Source organism: Ambystoma mexicanum, chromosome 8 (genome assembly GCF_040938575.1).
Source record: "Ambystoma mexicanum isolate Mex_15411 chromosome 8, UKY_AmexF1_1, whole genome shotgun sequence".
NCBI classification, from domain to species: domain Eukaryota; kingdom Metazoa; phylum Chordata; class Amphibia; order Caudata; family Ambystomatidae; genus Ambystoma; species Ambystoma mexicanum.
The window spans coordinates 1629008151-1629027755 of NC_090929.1; the positions used below are offsets into that span (position 1 = coordinate 1629008151).

The 19605-nt window shown below is 49.4% G+C and overlaps 1 protein-coding gene across 1 annotated transcript in view; it reads left to right on the forward strand.

The window, feature by feature from the left end:
* CCDC172 (coiled-coil domain containing 172) overlaps positions 1-19605 on the forward strand; it is a 1280439-nt gene that overhangs the window by 722829 nt on the left and 538005 nt on the right. The gene's annotated exons all lie outside the window — the stretch shown is intronic.

Sequence of the window (19605 nt, forward strand, 5' to 3'; positions counted from 1 at the left end):
GGATCTACCCAGATAGAGAAGGAAGTAAGATGGTCTGATCTGGACCTACCCAAATCAAGGACGCCATAGCCCCTGGCGTGGCACATCGACCTAAAAGGCGACCTCTTATGAGAGGCGGACATGCCACCCTATGTGAGCAGGCTAATGTCATTACCGGGGAGAAGGCGATTCAGAACTATTGTCCCTGTTATGGACAGGCAGACGATGGGAGATTAATGCGATTTTGGAATTCCCGGTTCCCTTGTTAGAAAAAGGAGGGGCCAGACCACAGTATATACCTTGGCCACAAATGGATAAGGATCATTTAAGATGTAAACTCCCCAGTTTAACTTCCTGTGCCGGCAAATGGATACATGAACTTGAGAAAATGACAGGAGGAAACATGTTAGCCATAGGAGACATCAAAGGCCTTCTAGCCGCAATACTTGGGGAGTGGGCTAATGACATTTGGACAAGAGCAGGGTACGCAAGTGTCACTGCACAGAACACAGCACACAATGGAGCACCGTTTAATAACTGCAGAGCGGCAGTCTGGAAAGCGTACAGTATCCTGATACGTCAGCTATGGGAACTATAATGGCACGAAAGATACAGGAAGGGGAGGATCCTCTTGTTTATATTTAGAATTTTCAAGAGGAGTGGTCTTTGGAAACATGGGAGGTGTGGGGAAAATCTATACCTGTATACTATCATATATTATTTATTTATTTATTACATTTATTACACGCCCAGACCCTTGGGTATCACGGCGTAGTTACAGATATCTTTGGCATTGCAGTTAGGCATGTTCACTTACAAAATTACATATCGAAAGAGTTACATATAGACACATTACAATTAATACATATACATTAGATAACACAGTGCAAAAGTCATGTTTGATTACTAGTATTGGTTAAATAACCAGGTTTTTAAGGATTTTTTGAATCCCGGGAGGGATTCCTCATTTTTGATTTTAAGAGGGAGGGAGTTCCAATGTTTGGGAGCCAAGACTTGGAAGCTGCTACCTCCTGCTCTAGAGCATTTGTATCTCGGGTATCTGTATTTGGGATCTTGAGGAGCGAGTTGTTGTTGGATCTGAGCGTCCTACTGGATGTTTTTTTCTTGATGGCCTTGTGTATGTAGATGGGGGCTTTATTGACGAGGCATTCGTGTGTGACACATAGGGCCTCATTACCAAAATCCCGCTAAAAACGGGGTCATTACCGGCATGGAGGAAGTAGCGGGTCCATGCTCCTTTGACGCCGCTAATAGCGGCTGATTACGAGTGCGCAAGCACGCGCGAACCCCCATGCCGGTAATGGCCATACCGCCATGCCACTAAAGGGCCTCCAACCCCCCGATAGCGCCATCACGGGACCCACCGATACGGCCTCCGTCAAGGAGCAACCCCTTAATAACGACCCGGTAATAACAACATGCTAATACCGGGCTCGTAATACAAGACCCGGAAGTAACGTCATTGCGTCGGAACGGGAAATGCACTGGTGGCCATCTTTAAAAACGCAATCCTTTGCAATCCTCCCAAGCCACCACTGCTACAGAGGAGAGACCAGGGCCATTGTGTACATCATGTCCAAGGCAACCCGTAAAACCACCCCCCGCCTGTGCAAGAAGCGCTTCTCAGATGAGGAATTAAATATGTTGGCACATACCCTTGCTGCCCATGCCGATGAGGTATTCACGAATAACCTCAAAAGGGAGGTGCAGCTGAGGAACAAGGACATTTGGGAGGCGGTAACACGCAAGGTGTCTGCGGTAGGCACCACCCCCCGGACAGTCAAAGACTGCAAAAAAAGATGGGACGACCTTCGTCTCAGGGTCCGGAACATCCTGGCCAGCAATCGGATGGAGGCCATGGCCACAGGCAGGGGTGCGCACTCACCGGTGAAACTCATGCGCTGGGAGGAAACCTGCAGCACAACCATCCAGATGAAGTCGATAGAGGGCTTCAGGGAAATGGAGACGGGTGCCGCGACATCTGGAGAAGGAGGTGAGTGACCCTGCAAACCCCAGTAGGCCAAACCATGACGTAGCACAACTGATGTGAAAGTGAGCCGAGCCAAGGCAATGCATGGCCCATCGTACACACATTTACAGATCCATGTCCAGATGGAGGCCCAAACCCTGTCACACTAAAATGCATGCTGTGTGCCAATCCCATAACCAACAGACACCCAACACACAGGGACCATCTGCATGTAACACATCAAACAAAGCGCAAGGCAATGGCTTACCACCTGGTACGCATCAGTGCCGAATGGAGATGCCACGGCTAATGCCAATATGCCCCCCCCCTTGAAACTAACCTGTGTGATACACCTATAAGATTGCAATGCATGAGAAATGAAATACTGTACAGCACCATCTCATGCTTCTTGCATGCAACACCATCACTGATGCCCTGCATCTCTTCCTACCCCACAGGCACTGATGGAGAACGTGGGAGTCAGGACCCTGCCACAAGGCCATCTACGGTCAGGGCCAGATCGCCGGGCACTGGCCAATCCACCTCCGGGGCAGCACCACGGCCCACAGTCCAATCAAGGGCAAGTGCACAGGCCATGCAGGCACACAAGGACACCACAGCAGCAGACGTGACTGCTACCACAAAGCTGCCAACAACAGCTGAAGGGGAGGCTGATGGCACCCAGTCCGCTGCCACAAGCTCAGGGGGTGAGGCAGCAGCTACAGCCCCACTCAGTGACGTTGATGTAGGAGCGGAGGAATATGTGGGCCTAGATGGAACAATCCATGTGGAATGTCCACACACCCCAAGCCCCCCCCGTCTGCCGCCCAACACACCACTCAGGGCACACTCTCCAGCCCCATGCTGGATTCTGCAGTTCTACTGCACAGTTCCGACCTCAGTACCATCCCAGAGGCTATCCCTGCAATGGCACACCCAGCCGCAGCACCATCAACCTCTGCTGCTCCCATTGACTTGGAGGCACGGCTGTCAAGGGTGGAGGCAAGGCAGGACTCCATGATTGACCTTGTCCACCAATATGTGGCTGACGGCGAGGAGACACGGTGAGAGATCCGTCAGGCCATTGCTGGGAACACTGCCGCCTTTAATGCCTGTGCAGTCATGATCCGTGACAGTTTAGGGGCCGTCACGCAGGTCCTGACCAGCATGCTACAACACATGCAGCACCAACAACCTGAGCCGGCCATGCCAATCCCAACTGCATCCACCCCATCCTCCACACCTGCATCCTCCGCACCCTCCAGCCCTGTACGGATGACAAGGTAGAGTGCAAGGCAGACCGAAATGCTGCCCCCGGACACAAAAAAAGCCTGCAAATAGTGTGGGATGACAATGGGTGAGGGGGGAAGTGGTGTTGGTGGTGTATAGGGGATTAAGGGGGTGTTTAATGGGGGTATGGGTTATTCATTGGGGGTATGGGGTGTTCATTTGGGTGTTCATTGGGGGTATGGGGTGTTCATTGGGGAGTATGGGGTGTTTGGGTGGTTTGGTGGAGGGAAGATGGGGGAGGGCGTTTGAGTGGTGGAGGGAGGAAGCACTTTTCTGTAATTTCCATTAATACACCCGTTGTGTGCAAAATCATTTAATGCCTGGACATTGTTCATTTTGTGTGTGTTCATTCTATTCATGACAGTGCACAGTGCCCATCTTCCCACTTACCCTGTGTGCATGTCCACATGGACCCAGTGCTCAGTGTAGCACTGACACATATCCTTCAACGTTCCTGTGGTTCAGAAGTATTCGTCAATCAGTGACTAGCACACAGCACGGCCATCTTGTGCATCATGTACTGGCAGGGGTGCTGCTTCTCCTCCATCATCATCCTCATCATCCTCACCTGGTGCATGCATGTCAATGTCAGGTGGCAGTGGTATAGTTCTCCGGATGCACATGTTGTGCAGCATGACATAGGCCATGGTGATCTTTGCCACCTTCTCAGGGCCATAAAGGAGTGCTCCACCAGACCTGCTTAGGCAGTGGAACCGCGCCTTCAACAGGCCAAAAGGTCTGCTCAATCATGACACGGGTACGGGTATGAACCCGATTGTACTCCTCTTCGTGCCTGTTCCTCGGGTTCCGCACAGGGGTAAGTAGCCAAGTCTTCAAGGGATAGCCTCCATCACCTGCATGGGAGCACAAAAAGGTATGTGTGAGTCATTCTGAGCTGCCACCTTTAGAATTCACGGCCATGGCGCAGCTATTTGGTGTTGACATGCACATGTCCCTGTACGTATGCACACAGATTAATTGGATGCATTGTGTACTGCAATATGGTCTGCTAGTGTGGATTGCGTTGTACAGATGATGCAGGGTGTTCACTTGCATGCTGATGCGGATGTACTGTGGATGCAGAACAATGTCTTGCCTCCCATAATTGCAGTGTATGCTACTCTGTGCCTAATCACACTAGCGACATTGGCACAGTTGTAATCATGTTTAGTCTTGCATCGCTTGACATACCCATGGTGGCCTGCTTGTGCGTCTTGCATGTTGTCATTGCTGTACGGCATTGGTCTTATGTATGGCATTGATGTGTCATGTTCGGGTTGGGAGGTTCAGGTCAGAAGTGTTTAGCTCTGAGTGCATTGTGCACTCACTGCCCATTCCCACCCTGGTGGAGTATGCATCCCCCCCATTCCCACCCTGGTGGAGTATGCATCCCCCCACCTCACAACCCCGATGCACTGCCATGGGCCAGTCAGGCAACTCACCAAGCAGCCAGGCACTTCGTCCAGCATGTCGCTCCATGTGGTGGGGTAGCATGGAGTTACGCAGCACCATGGCATCATGTGTAGATCCGGGATATCGGGTGCAACAATGTGTGATGATCTTGCTGGAGTCACATACCATCTGCACATTGATGGAGTGGTATTGCTTGCGATTGCGGTACACCGGCTCTGTTGCATGAGGGACGACCAATTCTACATGGGTGCAGTCGAGGGCACCGACGCAATTGGGCATGCCTGCCAGTGCATGGAAGCCTACTTTAGTGTCGGCAAGCTCCTGGGCAGTCCGTAGTAGGGATATGTGGGTGCTAGCGTGCTTCAGGAGGGCATCCAGCACTTGGGTCAGCATGCGTGAAAAGAGTGGTTGTGATATGCCATGCAGCTGGCCCACTGTGTGCTGGCAGGTGCCTGTGGCCAGGAAGTGGAGCAAAGACACCACCTTTATTAGCGGGGGGATGGCAGTGCGTATTTCTGTGAGGCTGACAATGTCGTCGTGTATCATGTCCACTATGGTGGTGATGGTGTGCCTGTCCAACCGGTACAGGGTGTGGATCTGCTCTGAGGTTAGATTGAATGGACAGGGTCTGATGCGAGGGATTTGTGGCTGCCTACGTGGTACCAGTGGCTGCAATGGTGGAACTTGCTGGGCCTGCCTCACCCTCGTTCTCCTCCTGCGTCTCCTCTGTGCTGCCTGTTGTTGTAGCTGTAGTTGTTGTTGCTGTTGTTGCTGTAGTTGTAGCAGTACAGGCATGTCCTCCAGCCCCATGATTGCAACAGCTAGTGGTATCATTTTGGTGTGGGAAGGGGTGTGGTGTGTGGGTGTACTCCTTTTGTACTGGAACAGGCTTCATTGACTCCACCTGTGGTGATTGTGTGCAGGTTGCTATTTACGGGTGGTCCGCGATGCCTGTGTTGCCGCCGTCGTTCAGGCCCTAATTACCGCCTTCTGGATGCCTGTAAGTGCATGCCCGTGTAACTTGTGATGTCCTCCTATTAGCGGCATCCCGGTATTTCCGCCGCGAAGGGGCGCGTTTACGCGTGCATGCAGGTATGAAGGGGCACGGTACGGGCGGTGGCGGTATTGGCAGGTTGTCGGGTCGTAATGGCCCGGACCCGTTAACGATGCCGGTAATACCAGTCCGCCTTCCTATTTTCATTACCTCCATGCTCGTAATGAGGCCCATAGTGTTTTGAATATAATTCTGGCCTTAATGGGAAGCCAATGTGTCTCTCTCCTGATATTGGTAATGTGATCATTTTTTTTATTCCTAAAGCTGCCCTCAATGCTTTGTTCTGCATTAGTTGTAGTTTGCTAATGTTAGTATTGGACGTACCTAGTAATAGGGCGTTACAATAATCGAGTTTTGATAATATAAGCGCTCTAGCCAGAATAACACAGTTAGTGGGTGTGAGAAATTGCTGGCTTAATGCAATAAGTTTAGATGTGTATGAAGTGGAGGACGAGAGTGCCGAGATGTGTTTAACCATGGTAAGGTTGGCATCTAGGTACACGCATAATGTTTTGACTTGTTTAAGAACTGGAATCATTGTGCCATCAATGTTTACTGAGGAGTAGTCAGCGTGAAGCATGCCTATTATGGTTTAGGGAACTCACAATGAGAATCTCTGTCTTCTCATCGTTAAGGCAGAGGCTGTTCAAAGCCATACAGTTTTGGATAATAGCATAGACTTTTTTTAGGGTGGGGGTGTCTTGATCATAATTCCCTGAGATTGGTATGAGGATCTGGGTGTCATCTGCAAAGTTAGTGTAGATGACACCCATATCATCTAATGCCGAGAATAGAAGTTTTGTATTTGCGTTATATAGAGTCGGTGAGAGGCATGAACCTTGAGGTACACCGATGGGGACTGCTATAGGGTCAGCAGCATCTTTGCCAATGGAGACCCTCGACGTGCGTTCGGAGAGAAAGGATTTAACCCAAACAGTGGCATCTTTGGAAAAGCTGAAATCAGTGGCTAGCGTAGTACATAATTTATCATGGTCTACAAGGTCAAAGGCTGCAGATAGGTCTAACAATAGTAGTATGCAGAGTTTCCCTGAGTCTCTAATGGCATCCATTTCCGTGCTATGGTTGGGCCTCAATCCAGATTGTCTGGCTCCTAAGAGCTGGTTTTGTTCGAGGTGGGTTTGAATTTGTGAGTATGCTATTTTATCTATGATTTTGAGTAGAAATGGGACAGTGGTTATTGGTCGGTAGTTAGTGGGCACAGCAGGATCGAGTGAGTTTTTTTTAGAAGTGGGGTGACCCAAGCTTCTTTAATGCTGACTGGGAGTTATTAGCTCCCTGGTCCTTTAGCGGCTCCCGCTAAGGGCCCTCCGAATGCGGCGGTAAGGGGTTAACAGCACTGGCATCCTTACCGGCGCCGTTAACCCCTTACCGCCGCACTCGGAATGAGGCCCATGGTGTAGGGCATGTGTGACATACAGGACCGAGGGGCCTTGACATCGGACTCACCACACAACCAGATGGAGTGAGAGGGACCATGACGTGGTCACATGTGAGGGATGTGTGGCAGGTGATGTGACAATATTCAGGTCAGCCATTGTGTGTTGCTTTAGGATGATGTCTACCATGTCACATGTACTTTGCACTCTCATGCTTGCAGCTCTTTGATGATGCCATGCACATGTCCCTTGATGTTTGCACACATTCCACTATGTGTTTGGTGGTATGCTCCACAGGTGTAGGTAGCGTTCCCCTAATGATGCATGGTGTCCACTTGCATGCTGGTACTCATGTACTGTGGATGCCTACCACTGAAATTGCACTCATATAGGTGATGTTGAGTACTTTGTAGGTGTGTTTACGAGCAGTGTTGGCACAAGTTTGTTTTTGATTTTGCATACGTCGGTTAACTTTGCCATGTTGGCATGCAGCGCTACTGTGGTGGAGGGCCAGTGACAATCAATGGATTCCCTGGATAGAATGTATTAATGCGCACTCATGGATGCATTACCTGTGTGGTGCTTTGATGCAGTCATGTACATTAGGCTTACTCAATGCATGTTGCTGTATTGTGTTGCAGGGGGTACGGTCTGATGATGTGCAGTGGACATGTTGAGGGGTGTGGGCTGCTTGCAAGTCTGACATATTGGCATTGCTGTGTCGCAAGGGTAAGTGGGTTGACGTTTTCAGTGTCCTGTTCAGGTTGGGATGTTTAGGGGAGAGTGTTTCGCCGTATGGGCAGTGTACAGTCACCACCCCAATCTCACCCAGGTGGAGTATGCATCTCTCCCCCCCACCCGATACACTGCCATGGGCCTGTGAGCATTCTCACCCAGCAGCCAGGCACGTCGTGCAGCATGTCGCTCCATGTGGCGGGGTAGCAAGGAGTTCCACAGCACCATAGTATCATGAGTTTATCCGAGAAATTGGGCATAGCAATGTGTGATGATATTGCTGGAATCACATGCCAACTGCACATTGATGGGGTGGTATAGCTTACGAATGCAGTACACCACCTCCATGGCATGAGGGGCCAGCAATTCCACATGGGTGCTGTCGAGTGCAACGATACAATGAGACATGCCTGCCAGTGCATGGAAGCCAATTTTTGTGTCATTCACCTCCTGGGCAGTCCGTGGTAGAGATATCTAGTTCCTTTGCGTGCTTCAGGAGGGCATCCAGCACTTGGTTGCATGCATGATATACAGGGTTGTGATATGCCATGCAGCTGCCCCACTATGTGTTGGTATGGGCCTGTGGCTAGAAAGTGGAGCACAGTAACTACCTTCAGTAGAGGGGGGATGGCGGTGCGGATTTCAATCAGACTATGTCGTTGTGTATCATGTCCACAATGGAGGTGATGGTGTCCTGGTCCAGGCGGTACAGGGTGTGGATCTGCACAGAGGTTAGGTTGTAAGGACCGGCCCTGATGCTTGGAATTGGTGGATGCCTATGTGGAACCAGTGGCTGCACTGGTGGGACTTAATGGGCCTGTCTCACCCTCCTTCTCCTCCTGCGTCTCCTCTGTTGTGCCGGTTGTAGTTGTTGGTCATGGAGTGGCAATGCAGGCATGTCCTCCAGCCACGAAATCGCAACAGCAAGTGGGATCATTTTGGTGTAGGAAGGGGTGTGGTGTGTGGGTGTGTCCTTTTGTGCTGGGCCAGACTCCATTGCCTCCGCCTGTGCTGATTGTGTACACCTGTGGCAGTTGGGAACACAGCAGATTGCTATTTACGTGTGCTCCGCATTGCCGATGATGCCGCCCTTGCGTTCACCCTTATTACCGCCTTCTGGATGCTTTTAGGTGCATGTCCGCGTGACTTGTAATGTCCTCCTGTTAGCGGCATCCCGGTATTAGCGGCACGAAGGGCGAGTGCCCGCGCCCATGCCGGTACAGAGGGGCGCGGTCTCAGCGGTGGCGGTAGTAACGGGATGTCGACTCGTAATAGGCCGGACCTGTAACCGATGCCGATATTACCTTACCGGCATCGTTTTTGCATTGCCGCAAATCTTATAATGAGGCCCATAGTCTCTGATCTCTACATCCGTCAGCTCTTTAGTTTTCCATCCTGATTCGATATCTATCAATCTTCATTCTTACTGCCTTCTTTGCAGTCTTCTTGCATTGTGTGATTGCTATTCTGATCACACAAAATCCCAGCATGATCATCACCAACAGGGCTCCCAAGAACTTGAAAATATTCGCCATCCACTGTGGAACCCATGTAAATATTGATCCAAGCCAACCGTCATCAGCAACATCTTGTACTTCATCTTCCATCTTGGCATGCAAGTTTGTCAGCAACGTTATAGCCTCTGTTGACAGATGTGCCATTCTCATCATCATGAGAAGGTCTGAACGTGCAACATGATTCTCCGATTCTGGCACAAACTCCTCCATCCATAGCTGTGATCTTGTCCAGAACATATCTATTCTGAAGAATATCAGTCGTATGGCTCTGAGCTCATCCTTGATGGCATTGAACCCCTTTTTAGTAGTGTTGATCGTCTGTAAAAGCTCCCATTGGTTATCTGTAACCACTTGGTATTTGCTGCTGTCTGGATCCTGGCCATAAAGCTTATCATGAATATCGATGAAGTCTGACTCAACAATCTGTGTTCATATGGAATGGAATCAAAACCTTCTATTGACTTGGCTGAGAAATAGTTCTCCCTCTTCACTCAATTCACCAGCTCAGCATATCTCTTCTTCCTTAGGTGAGCATCTGCTTTTGGAAATTTGCCAATGTTCAAGTCACTCTTAGGAATCACCAACGCTGGAACATGGACGTTCAATATAGAACACCTTCCTCCCCAATCTCTGAGCAGCTTCATATAAGCTCTGGATCCACAGGCCTATTAGTGATCCATTATCACTGCTGTTCCAATGTTCATTCCTGGCACGTCAAAGACTCAACCACAATTTTGGATTCCTCCAACTTTTCTTGTACCATTGTTTCTGAAACATACCTTTGCATTGTCCAGAGACACTATGTGTAAAGGCCCTCCTGGGTCTTTGACCCATGTCAGTAGTTTTGCAAGTCTTGGCCATAAAGGTTTGGATCCATTTTCCACAATGTCAATGGTTGGTTTGCGACAACCATTCACTACCCACGCTCTGCAGATTACCACACCTTCCTCCCAGCCGTCTGGAGAAAGTACTGATCCCCAAATCTGCATCTGGCCTCTTTCTTTTCATCTTAGAATTTCTTCTGCAGTTTTCCCTGGGCTCTCAAGTCTTCTGTTTACTTCCCATCTGATTCCAGCTCCTTTCACTCCAGACTGGTCGCATCTTATCACATGATTTCTGGTGAATGTCCTTGCCCTCGTCTTTGAGTCTTGAACATTATCATCTTCGTCTGGAGCTAACCATTCTGTTGCCCAGACCAAAGATGCTGTTCGGCCCATGAAACTACCTCTTGCTCGGCAGAGTGCTATGTGAGATAGGCAATGTGCTGTCTGAACATTTATTTTAATAGCTATGCATATCTTCGACTTTACCATAGTGTAAGGCAGGAGTGCACACACATAGCATTCCTCCTCTGAGGTTCTCCTACCCACCTCTTTCATGTGCTGATACCACATGTTGTTCCCCAAATGTGCTGTACTATCCAGATAATCATTCAATTCATGATCATCCTCTCGTGTACTTCTCTTAGGTCTCTTTCTTGCCTCATGAGCTTTTATGATCATCTCATGAAGTATATCAGCATAGTTTCCTCTTACTGGAGGAACCATAGGAGCACTCGTCAGTGAAATTGGTGTCTTTACATGTGCTACTGGTGCAGGGATAATCACATAAGGCCTTGGATTTGAAAAGATTGCTATATCTGTACCTTCCTGCTGCATAGGAAGATGCACAGGAATTACTGCTCTCTTTGGACCAACATAATAAATAGTGTGTATCGTGAGAAACAAAAGGATTATGATAAACATAATACATGTTTGTATTATGTACCAAAACGTCCAACTACAGCAACAGTGGCTTTTTGGCATGTCACTTTGTTCTTTCGTTGGTTGCTACATTATTATTTTTGCTATCAATGTTGTCCATTTTGCCTGCGATTACTTTTAAGGAAGGAAAAAACAATTTTAATCAGGCAATCTCATGAAATATATGGCAGCTGTTGAATCTGTCCCACCAGCCCCACAAGCAGCTGGCTTACTGCAAGACGATTGATAGGATTCTGAATGAACACAAAGGAATATCTTTACACCAAACTAAATGAGGATGAGCTTCAAGCAAAAAGTAAAAGATCAAGGCCAGTAAATTGTGAATGCCCTCATTCGATAGAAGCATTCATGTGTTCAAAAAGATGTGTAAGGCAGTAGACGAATCTTCTTGATTATTTTGTGTAGCAGCCAATTGAAGGTCGATTTCTGGGATCTCTTATAAATACATAAGTGCTGGTCTGTCGCCCGACAAGATAAGGATGTTCATGGAGCAGAAAATAAAAGACCATTCCAAGCAGTTTGTGGACATCCTCATCAGATAGGACCATCTGTATTTTCACTGCAGTATTCAGGCAATTGGGGAATCTGCTCAATAATTGCTGAGAGTAGTCTCCTCACAAGTGGACCATTTTTAGGATCTTGCAGAAACAGCTGAACGTTGGTAGTTCTCCCAACCAGCACAGGATATGCACAAAGAATTAAGAGGAAAACAGCTAAAAAGATCTGATGAATGTTGCCATTAGATGCCACCATGGGCGCCTCCAAAGAGAAACTCCGTAAGAAAGGAATCAGGAAACTGCTCCCTCTTCTAGTCATCAAAGATGAACTCGAGGGCTGGTATTTCTTTTCCCTTCAAGACTTCAGTACTTCTCAGTCCAATGTTAGCAAACTCCTGTGGCTCAAGAACAATAGCTTTTTCACTCCTTGCTTAGCAGCTACAAAGAGTGTCTGGGAAGAACCACAGTCAATGTGCACGCTTTCTCTCTGTCTTCTGGACAGTCTCTGCGTCCTTTTTCCTCATCATCGATCTAGTCTGCATATGCTGAATTTCTTCTCTGTGGCTTGCTTTCGAATAGGGTGGGGGTGAGGTGGCCTCTCCTGTGTAGACTTTCACGTCTCCCTGGTGTAACCAAGCACGTCTCCCTAGGACCTTCCCTGCCGATGGGGTAAAGTCCTCCACTATGAAAGGACCGTTAAATCTGGGCTTCTGCTATTTGCGGGTAAAGTTCTTGATCAGAGCTTGATCTCCGGGAAACAGTTTTGGCAATAGTAGTTCCTGCGATCCGGTTGCTGTATGGTCTTTATTTGTGTTCTGAGACCGGCACCCCGTCCGCTTGACTTGATCTGAAATGACAGAGATACTTGTAATCATACATGTTAAGTAAGCATGTAGCTCATCTAACAATTCTGCTGTTGTCTGGGCATCACTTCTAGTCCTAGATGGAGGAGTGAGGCATTCTCATTCACTTCCCCGTTACTAATTCATGGGGCGTGAGGTGATGGTCAGAGCCTGGTTGATTCCTTAATGCAAATAATAAAAAAAAGTTAGCTTCAGCTTGGCTATCATTTCCTTGAGCAGACCGTTTAGTTTTGTTTATTTATCTGTAAAGCGCACCTAACCCTAGGGTAACATGAGTACATGAGCTTGATACATGGATACAAAAGCAAACAAAATAGACATACAGGTAGAATACAGTGGCCGACATGGGGTTACAGCTAGGCGGCGTACCGTTTAATACAAATAAGTGCTGGAATTGCCAATTAATACAATTAGTTTGGCAATGCAGAGTAGTTAGTACTATCTGTGAGCCAGTTCTTTACTTTGAATGGCCAGAAAGATTGCTCAGTTCTGATCGTGAGCGGGAGGGAGGGAGTTCCATCATTTAGCGGCCAGCATGGGGAAACTGGCTCCTCCAGCGGTTTTTAGATTAAACCTTGGTATGCTGAGGCAGTGTGAGTAGGCGGATCTGGTAGGTCTGGTGGGTTGATATCTAGTGAATTTGTCTGAGAGGTATTTTGGTGCAGTGTTGGACAGACATTTGTGTGTGATAGCAATGGTGCAGAGCAGGATTCTGTCATGAATCGGGAGCCAGTGGGCGTCACGTCTGAGGCTTGAGATATGGTGAGACCTCGGTATATTCAGAGCTTCCCTTAAGGCATTATTCTGGAGGACCCGTAGTCTGTTGAGGTTTCGTTCTGAGGAGCCTAAGAATAGGGAGTTACATTAATCTAGCTTGGATAAGACTTGGGCCCTGGCTAGGGTAATGCAGCTGTTAGTGGACAGGTAAGATTTGCAAGAATTAATTGGCTTATTGGTATAGGCAGTTGTGGATGCAGTGGCGCTTACTTGTTTCGTGAGTGAGAGAGTGGAATCTAGATACACTCCGAGGGTCTTTATCTCCGAGGCGACTTTGATAGTGTTACCATCAATGTTGAAAGACATGTAACAGGGGTCTAGTTTGTTTAGGCAAGCTTGTGTCCCAATGATCAAGAGCTCTGTCTTGTCGTCATTGAGGCACAAGCTGTGGGCAGCCATCCAGGCTTGTATTTCCTGGTAAATTTCATTTATCAATTTGGAGTCATTCTCGTAGCAACCAGTGAGCGTAATGAGAACCTGGGTGTCGTCGGCATAATTTGTGTAGGTGACACCCATGTTGTCAAGACGGTCAAAGAGAAGCTTAGTGAATATATTATAGAGTGTCAAGGAGACGCAGGAGCCCTGGGGCAGTCCACAGGTGATAGGGACTGGCTCAGCGGAGGCTGAGGGGGCGAAGACTCTAGTGGTTCGGTTTGAAAGGAAAGATTGAATCCATTTGGATGCTATTGGGGAGAAGGCAGCCGCTGTAGTTAAGTGTTCTGTAAGGATCTGGTGATCAACAAGGTGGAATGCTGCAGAGAGGTCTAGCAGCAGGAGTATGGCCAGCTTGCCTTTATCTCTGGACTTGTCCATTTGGATTTTTAAGTCCAGGAGGTCAGTGTCTGTGCCATGCCTCAGTCTGAATACAGATTGGCAGAGTCCCAGGAGGTTGTTGTCCTCCAGGTGTTTTTTGGATTTGTACATAGAGCACTCTGTCCAGTATTTTTAGGAGGAACGGGACAGTCGTAATAGGCCTATAATTGGTTGGATCCAGGTTGGGTTTTTTGAGGAGGGGCAAGACACAGGCCTCTTTGAGGCTATTTGGGACTGAACCAGGATTGAAGGAAGAATTGATCACAGAGGCAATGGGGCCAGGTCTTTTGCGCCTTCCTTGATAACTGGGGCAGGGCAGGTGTCATCCTGACACCTTGATGTTTTTAGGCTGCGGATTGCGTGACTGGAGAGAAGAAGAATGGAGGGCAGGTGGGGCGGTGCGGGTCCAGTGGGGTGTTTATGTTGGAACTGTTGGGCAGACTCATTTTTTTTTCTCTATTTTAGCTTGAAGCATCGAGATCTTTTCGGAAAGGGCCTTCTGTATATTGGCGCACCACGCTGCGTCCTTGACACAAGCTTCAGTTGGTGGAGCTGGAGTCTCTAGTTCCATCAGGATGCTGAAGAGTCCCTTGGTGCCGGATTTGGCATTTAGGATTCTGTTATCATAAGTCTCCTTTTTGGTATTAAGGATGGCGAGTGTGTAAGCAGAGCAGCCGAGGTGAAGTTAGTCTTGTTAACCATGGTAGGTGATTTTCTCCACAGAGTTTTTGCAGCTCTCTTGGCGTTACGGAGGATTTTTAGTTCAGCAGTGAATCATTTAATGACGTGAGCTATTGGTTTAACTTTTTGAAGTTTGATAGGGGCAACATCACTTATAGCAGTTTTTAAGGTTACATTGTAAAGGTTGACCAGATTGTCCAAGTCTAAGTCCTTGAAGTTAGGAGGGTCGAGGATGGCGTGGAGTAGCGGGCGTAGGTTTTGTAGAGTAATATTACGGTTATTTCTGGCTAGCATTTGAGGGGCGATAGTAGGGCTGAAGTTGGTGGGTGCGGACTGTTGAATGGAAAAGGAGATACAGTGGTGGTCTGATCAAACAGTGGGTTCGTTCTGGAGGATGGTGGTTAAGCAGTTAAGATCTGCTAACCAATCCAATGTTCTGCCTTTGTTATGCGTGAGCCCCGTGATACAGTGTTTAAAGCCCATTTGGGAGATGGCGTTTTCCAGTAGAGTGGCATTGGTGTCGTTGGGGTTGTTCAGTCCTAAGTTGAAATCACCAAGCAAGATGATTTGGGAGCCTGGCTTAGTATTATGTCTGAGTAGACCAGTGATATCTTCCTCGAAGGAAGAGATGGGGCCAGGAGGACGCTATATTAGGTGGAGTAGGAGCGTTTGGGTTGCAGAGATAGTGAATTTGACTGACAATAGTTCCGTCGACTGGAAGGAGACAGGGGAAGCAGCTCTGAACCCAAGATGTGCTTTGGATATAAAGGCTACACCTCCTAGTTTGCCTGTGTCTCTGTCAGACCTGATGATTGTGAATCCCTCTAGGAGTGCCAGGGCCGGGCCAGCTGCCTGATGCAGCAAGGTTTCGCTGATCGTGAGGAAGTTGAGGCCGTTGGAGGAGATTAAGTCAGAGATGTCTAATGTATGTGCGACCAGCAAGCATGCGTTGATGAGGGCTCCTTTGAGGGTGGGGGGCGGTAAGTTGGTGTTTTTATTAGGCTTTGTGGTCTCAGCCAGGATTGGCATAGGTTGCGGGGGGCTGACTAGGGGGCTTAATAATGGTATGGCGGTTAGGGAAGCGCAAACCTAGTCTCTCATTTCTGAGGCTCAGTGGGTACGGTATCAGCGGGGTAGGTGGTAGAGCGAAACGATTGAGCCATTCCACTGGGCTGAGTGGTTTGCTATGGGTATCAATGTTATTAGTGTGGAAGGTGGTGGTGGGAGAGTTAGGGGGAGTGTGGGTGAGGAGGTAGGGGAGGAAGCTAGTGGGTGTGATGGACTGGAACAGTGGTAGGATAGTGGCCATGGTGAGCGTGACTCTATGTAGGGAGGCCATGGGGACAGAGCGCAGTTCTGGTAACAGCTAAGTAGCACGTTATAATAGTGCCCACAAGCTAAGTTACACATTGTAGTGTTGCATACAAAAGGGTGGCACTGGCAAGGCTAGCGAGGCACAATTAGGAAGCAGCTACAGGTGCATGTTTTAATATTACTTACAGGTTGAATGATACGTTATAATAAAGCAGACTAATATGTTATTAGCTCCCTCCACATTCCCAATGAGCCCTATGGGGGCTCGAATGGGAATGGGGATGGCTATTTTGAATGAGGAATTACCGGGTCCTCCAAGGTTGGAATGGCCCAGTAATTCCTCATTCAAGGAACCCGGACCGATTTTGGAGGCAGCCATGGCGCTAAAAGCACCATGGCTACCTCCAAACTCGTAATGAGGCCCAATGTCTTGGCCAAGTAGTGAACAGGCCAGATAGTTGCGCATATGTGTAGCCAATGACTACCAACGGTGATATCCTGCGTACCAACGTGAACAATGGACAGGCATAGTACAGATGTCATAGAGGAAATACCCTCACTCATACCTTATTGTGCTCCCATGCAGGTGATGCTGGCTATTCCCTGAAGCCGTGGCTCCTCACCCCTGTCAGGAATCTGCAGGACAGGCACAAAGGGGACTACAATCGGGCTCATACCCGTACCCGTGTTGTGATTGAGCAGACCTTTGCCCTATTGAAGGCACGGCTCCGCTGCCTCAGCAGGTCTGTTGGCGCACTCCTCTACGGGCCTGAGAAGGTGGAAAAGATCTTCATGGTCTGTGCCATGCTGCACAACATGTCCATCCGGCGGAACGTACCTCTGCCACCTGACATTGACCAGCAAGCACCGGGTGTGGATGAGGATGAGGAGGGAGAAGATCTCGCACGTCGGCCAGGGCGCCATGCACCAGATGGACGTGCGGTGCGCCAATCAGTGATTGACAATTTTTCCTGAGAGACAGGGATGCAGAGGGTGCAATGGTAGCTGTACTCTGGGCACTGGGATCATGTGCATATGGACACAGGGAGTGGTGGTAGATGGGCACTGTACACTGTAATGCATTGAATGAACACACGCCAAAAAAACCAATGTCCACTCGTGATATCTTTTTTCCACACAACGGGTGTATTGAACAGTATAATCAAGCATAGTGTATTGGTCCTCCAGCGCACCCCTTCCCCCCACACCCCACAACACCCTGACACACCACTTCCCCCTGGCCCCCACAACACCCCCACACACCCCTTCCCCCTTCAACACCCCCACACACCCCTCCCCCCACAACACCCCACACATGATGTGCAATGCATGTCATTGTATGCGACTAGAGTCAGCACATTCAGGCTGCCCGTGCTACTGGCAGCCTCTCTTGGCCTCCGGGGCCTGCATATCTGAGCGCCGTGTGGTACGTATTCATCTTCGCACGGCGCTCGATTGGGTAGAGCTGGCAGGTGTGCAAGAAGATAACGCTGTGCTTGCATGAGCCACTGTTGGTGCAGGACGCTGCTCCTCCAAGGTCTGTGTGATCCTGGCCAGGACCTGGGTAACTGCTGATAGCCCCTCCCATATCAGCTTGGTATTCCTGTCCATGGCCCCTGTCATGGCCACAGTGTTCTCACGTACCTCCTGCCTTGTCAATGCACCCTCCGCAACATATTGCTTCACGAGGTCTGTGAGCTGCTGCTGCCGCCCCTCCATTCGGGTCATGCGCCCTTCTATGTCCCGAATAGCTCTGGAGGTGGACGGGGCATCTGCCGAGGGGCCCAATGCAGGGCTGCCCTCTGATGGGCTCCAGGCCTCTTGTCTCCCCTGTCCTTCTGACTGAAGCTGAGGGGTGCCATCTGGGGTGCCCTGGTGGGTGTGCTGGGGACTTGGTGTTCGTGCACCATCCCCGGACAGGTTGCTGTCCTCATGTGAGCACTCCTCGACCTGGCCCTCTCCCTCGTGTCCACTTTGGGGCACTGAGGCAGCTGCCTCTCCGATGGAGCTGTTGGCTGCAGACTGGGTCCCGTCTGCCTCTGCCTCCGGATAAGTGGATACGTCCTGTGTTCCTGTTTCCTCTTGCCGTTTCACACCTGTTGTTTGCCGCTCCTGTGCCTTGGCCTGTTCTGATAGTGTTGCTTTGGTTGGCAGTTGGTGCTTCGTAGTAGCCGTCGATCCCTGGCCCTGGGCTTTTTTGCCGGTGTCCTGGCCTATGCCGCCATATCCTGGCCATCGCTGTTGGCATCTGTGCCTGTGGGGGACCGAGAGAGGCTCGGCATCAGTGATGGTTGTACGTGCATCATGCATATATTGATGTTAGTGCAGTTGTTCCCATGCTATGCATTGCAATCTTGTAGTTGTGGCATACAGGGTGCTTTCTATATGGGGGGGGGGGTTATTTAGGCATATGTCATGTTCTCACATGTTTGAGGTGGTGTATGCTGTGTGGCATACCGTTGTGTCGTGGTTTGCGTGCAGTGTGACACATGCTGTTTTGCTGTTTGTGGGCTATGTATCAGGTGTGGAATTGGCATGTGACAGTGGTGGGGACAGCATCTGGACAGGGATGTGTCCATGTGTGTATGATGGCTCATGCATTGCCTTATGTCACTATCACATTAATTGGCCGACATCATGCTTTGGTTTTCTATGGTTTGTAGGGACAATCACCTCCATCTGCCGATGGCGGTACTCCAAACTCTGCATCTCCGATTCCCTCGATGCCCTCCATGTCGATGGTACTGGCGCATGTCTCCTCCCACCTGGTGAGCTTGATGGGGTAGTGGGCCCCGCCGCCTGTTGCTAGCCCCTGGCTGCGATTGGCCGATAGTATATTCTTCACATGGAGGCGTAGATCGTCCCACCGCTTCTTGAGATCTTTTACCGTGCAGGCGGTGGTCCCGACCGCACTGACCTTCCAGGCCACTTCCTCCCATATCTCCTTCTTGCGTATTTGTGCGGGTTGCCTGAGGTCTGCATCAAAAACGACGTTGGCGTGCTCGACTAATGTGTCCGCCAACATGTTTAGTTCGTCTTCTGAAAAGGGAACCTTGTGCTGACGGGTGGCACCTTTCTTGATTGCTTTGGGCATTTTCGTCAAGTTGCGTGTGGTGTTTTGGAGGTACAGGTCATGTGTGTGGAGGATTACAATGGATTGTGTTTTTCAAGATGGCCGCCGTTGCATTTGCCATTCCGGCGCAATGATGTTACTTCCGGTTCCGGTATTGCTGGACCCGGTGATGCAACCAATGGTATTACCGGTGCCGTTATTTAGGGGTGGACGGAGGCGAAGGCGGTGTCAGCACATTACATGATGCCACTAACGGGGGTTTGAGGGTTGTTAGAGGCATGCCAGTACAGACGTTACCGGCATACCAGTACGCGATTGCACGCATTCTCATAATCAGCCGCTATTTGCGGCGTCAAGGCTACTCGGACGCGGTATTATCGCCATGCCGGTAAGGATTCATTTTTACCTCGAATCTCATAATGAGGCCCAATGTGAAGGCCAGCATCCAT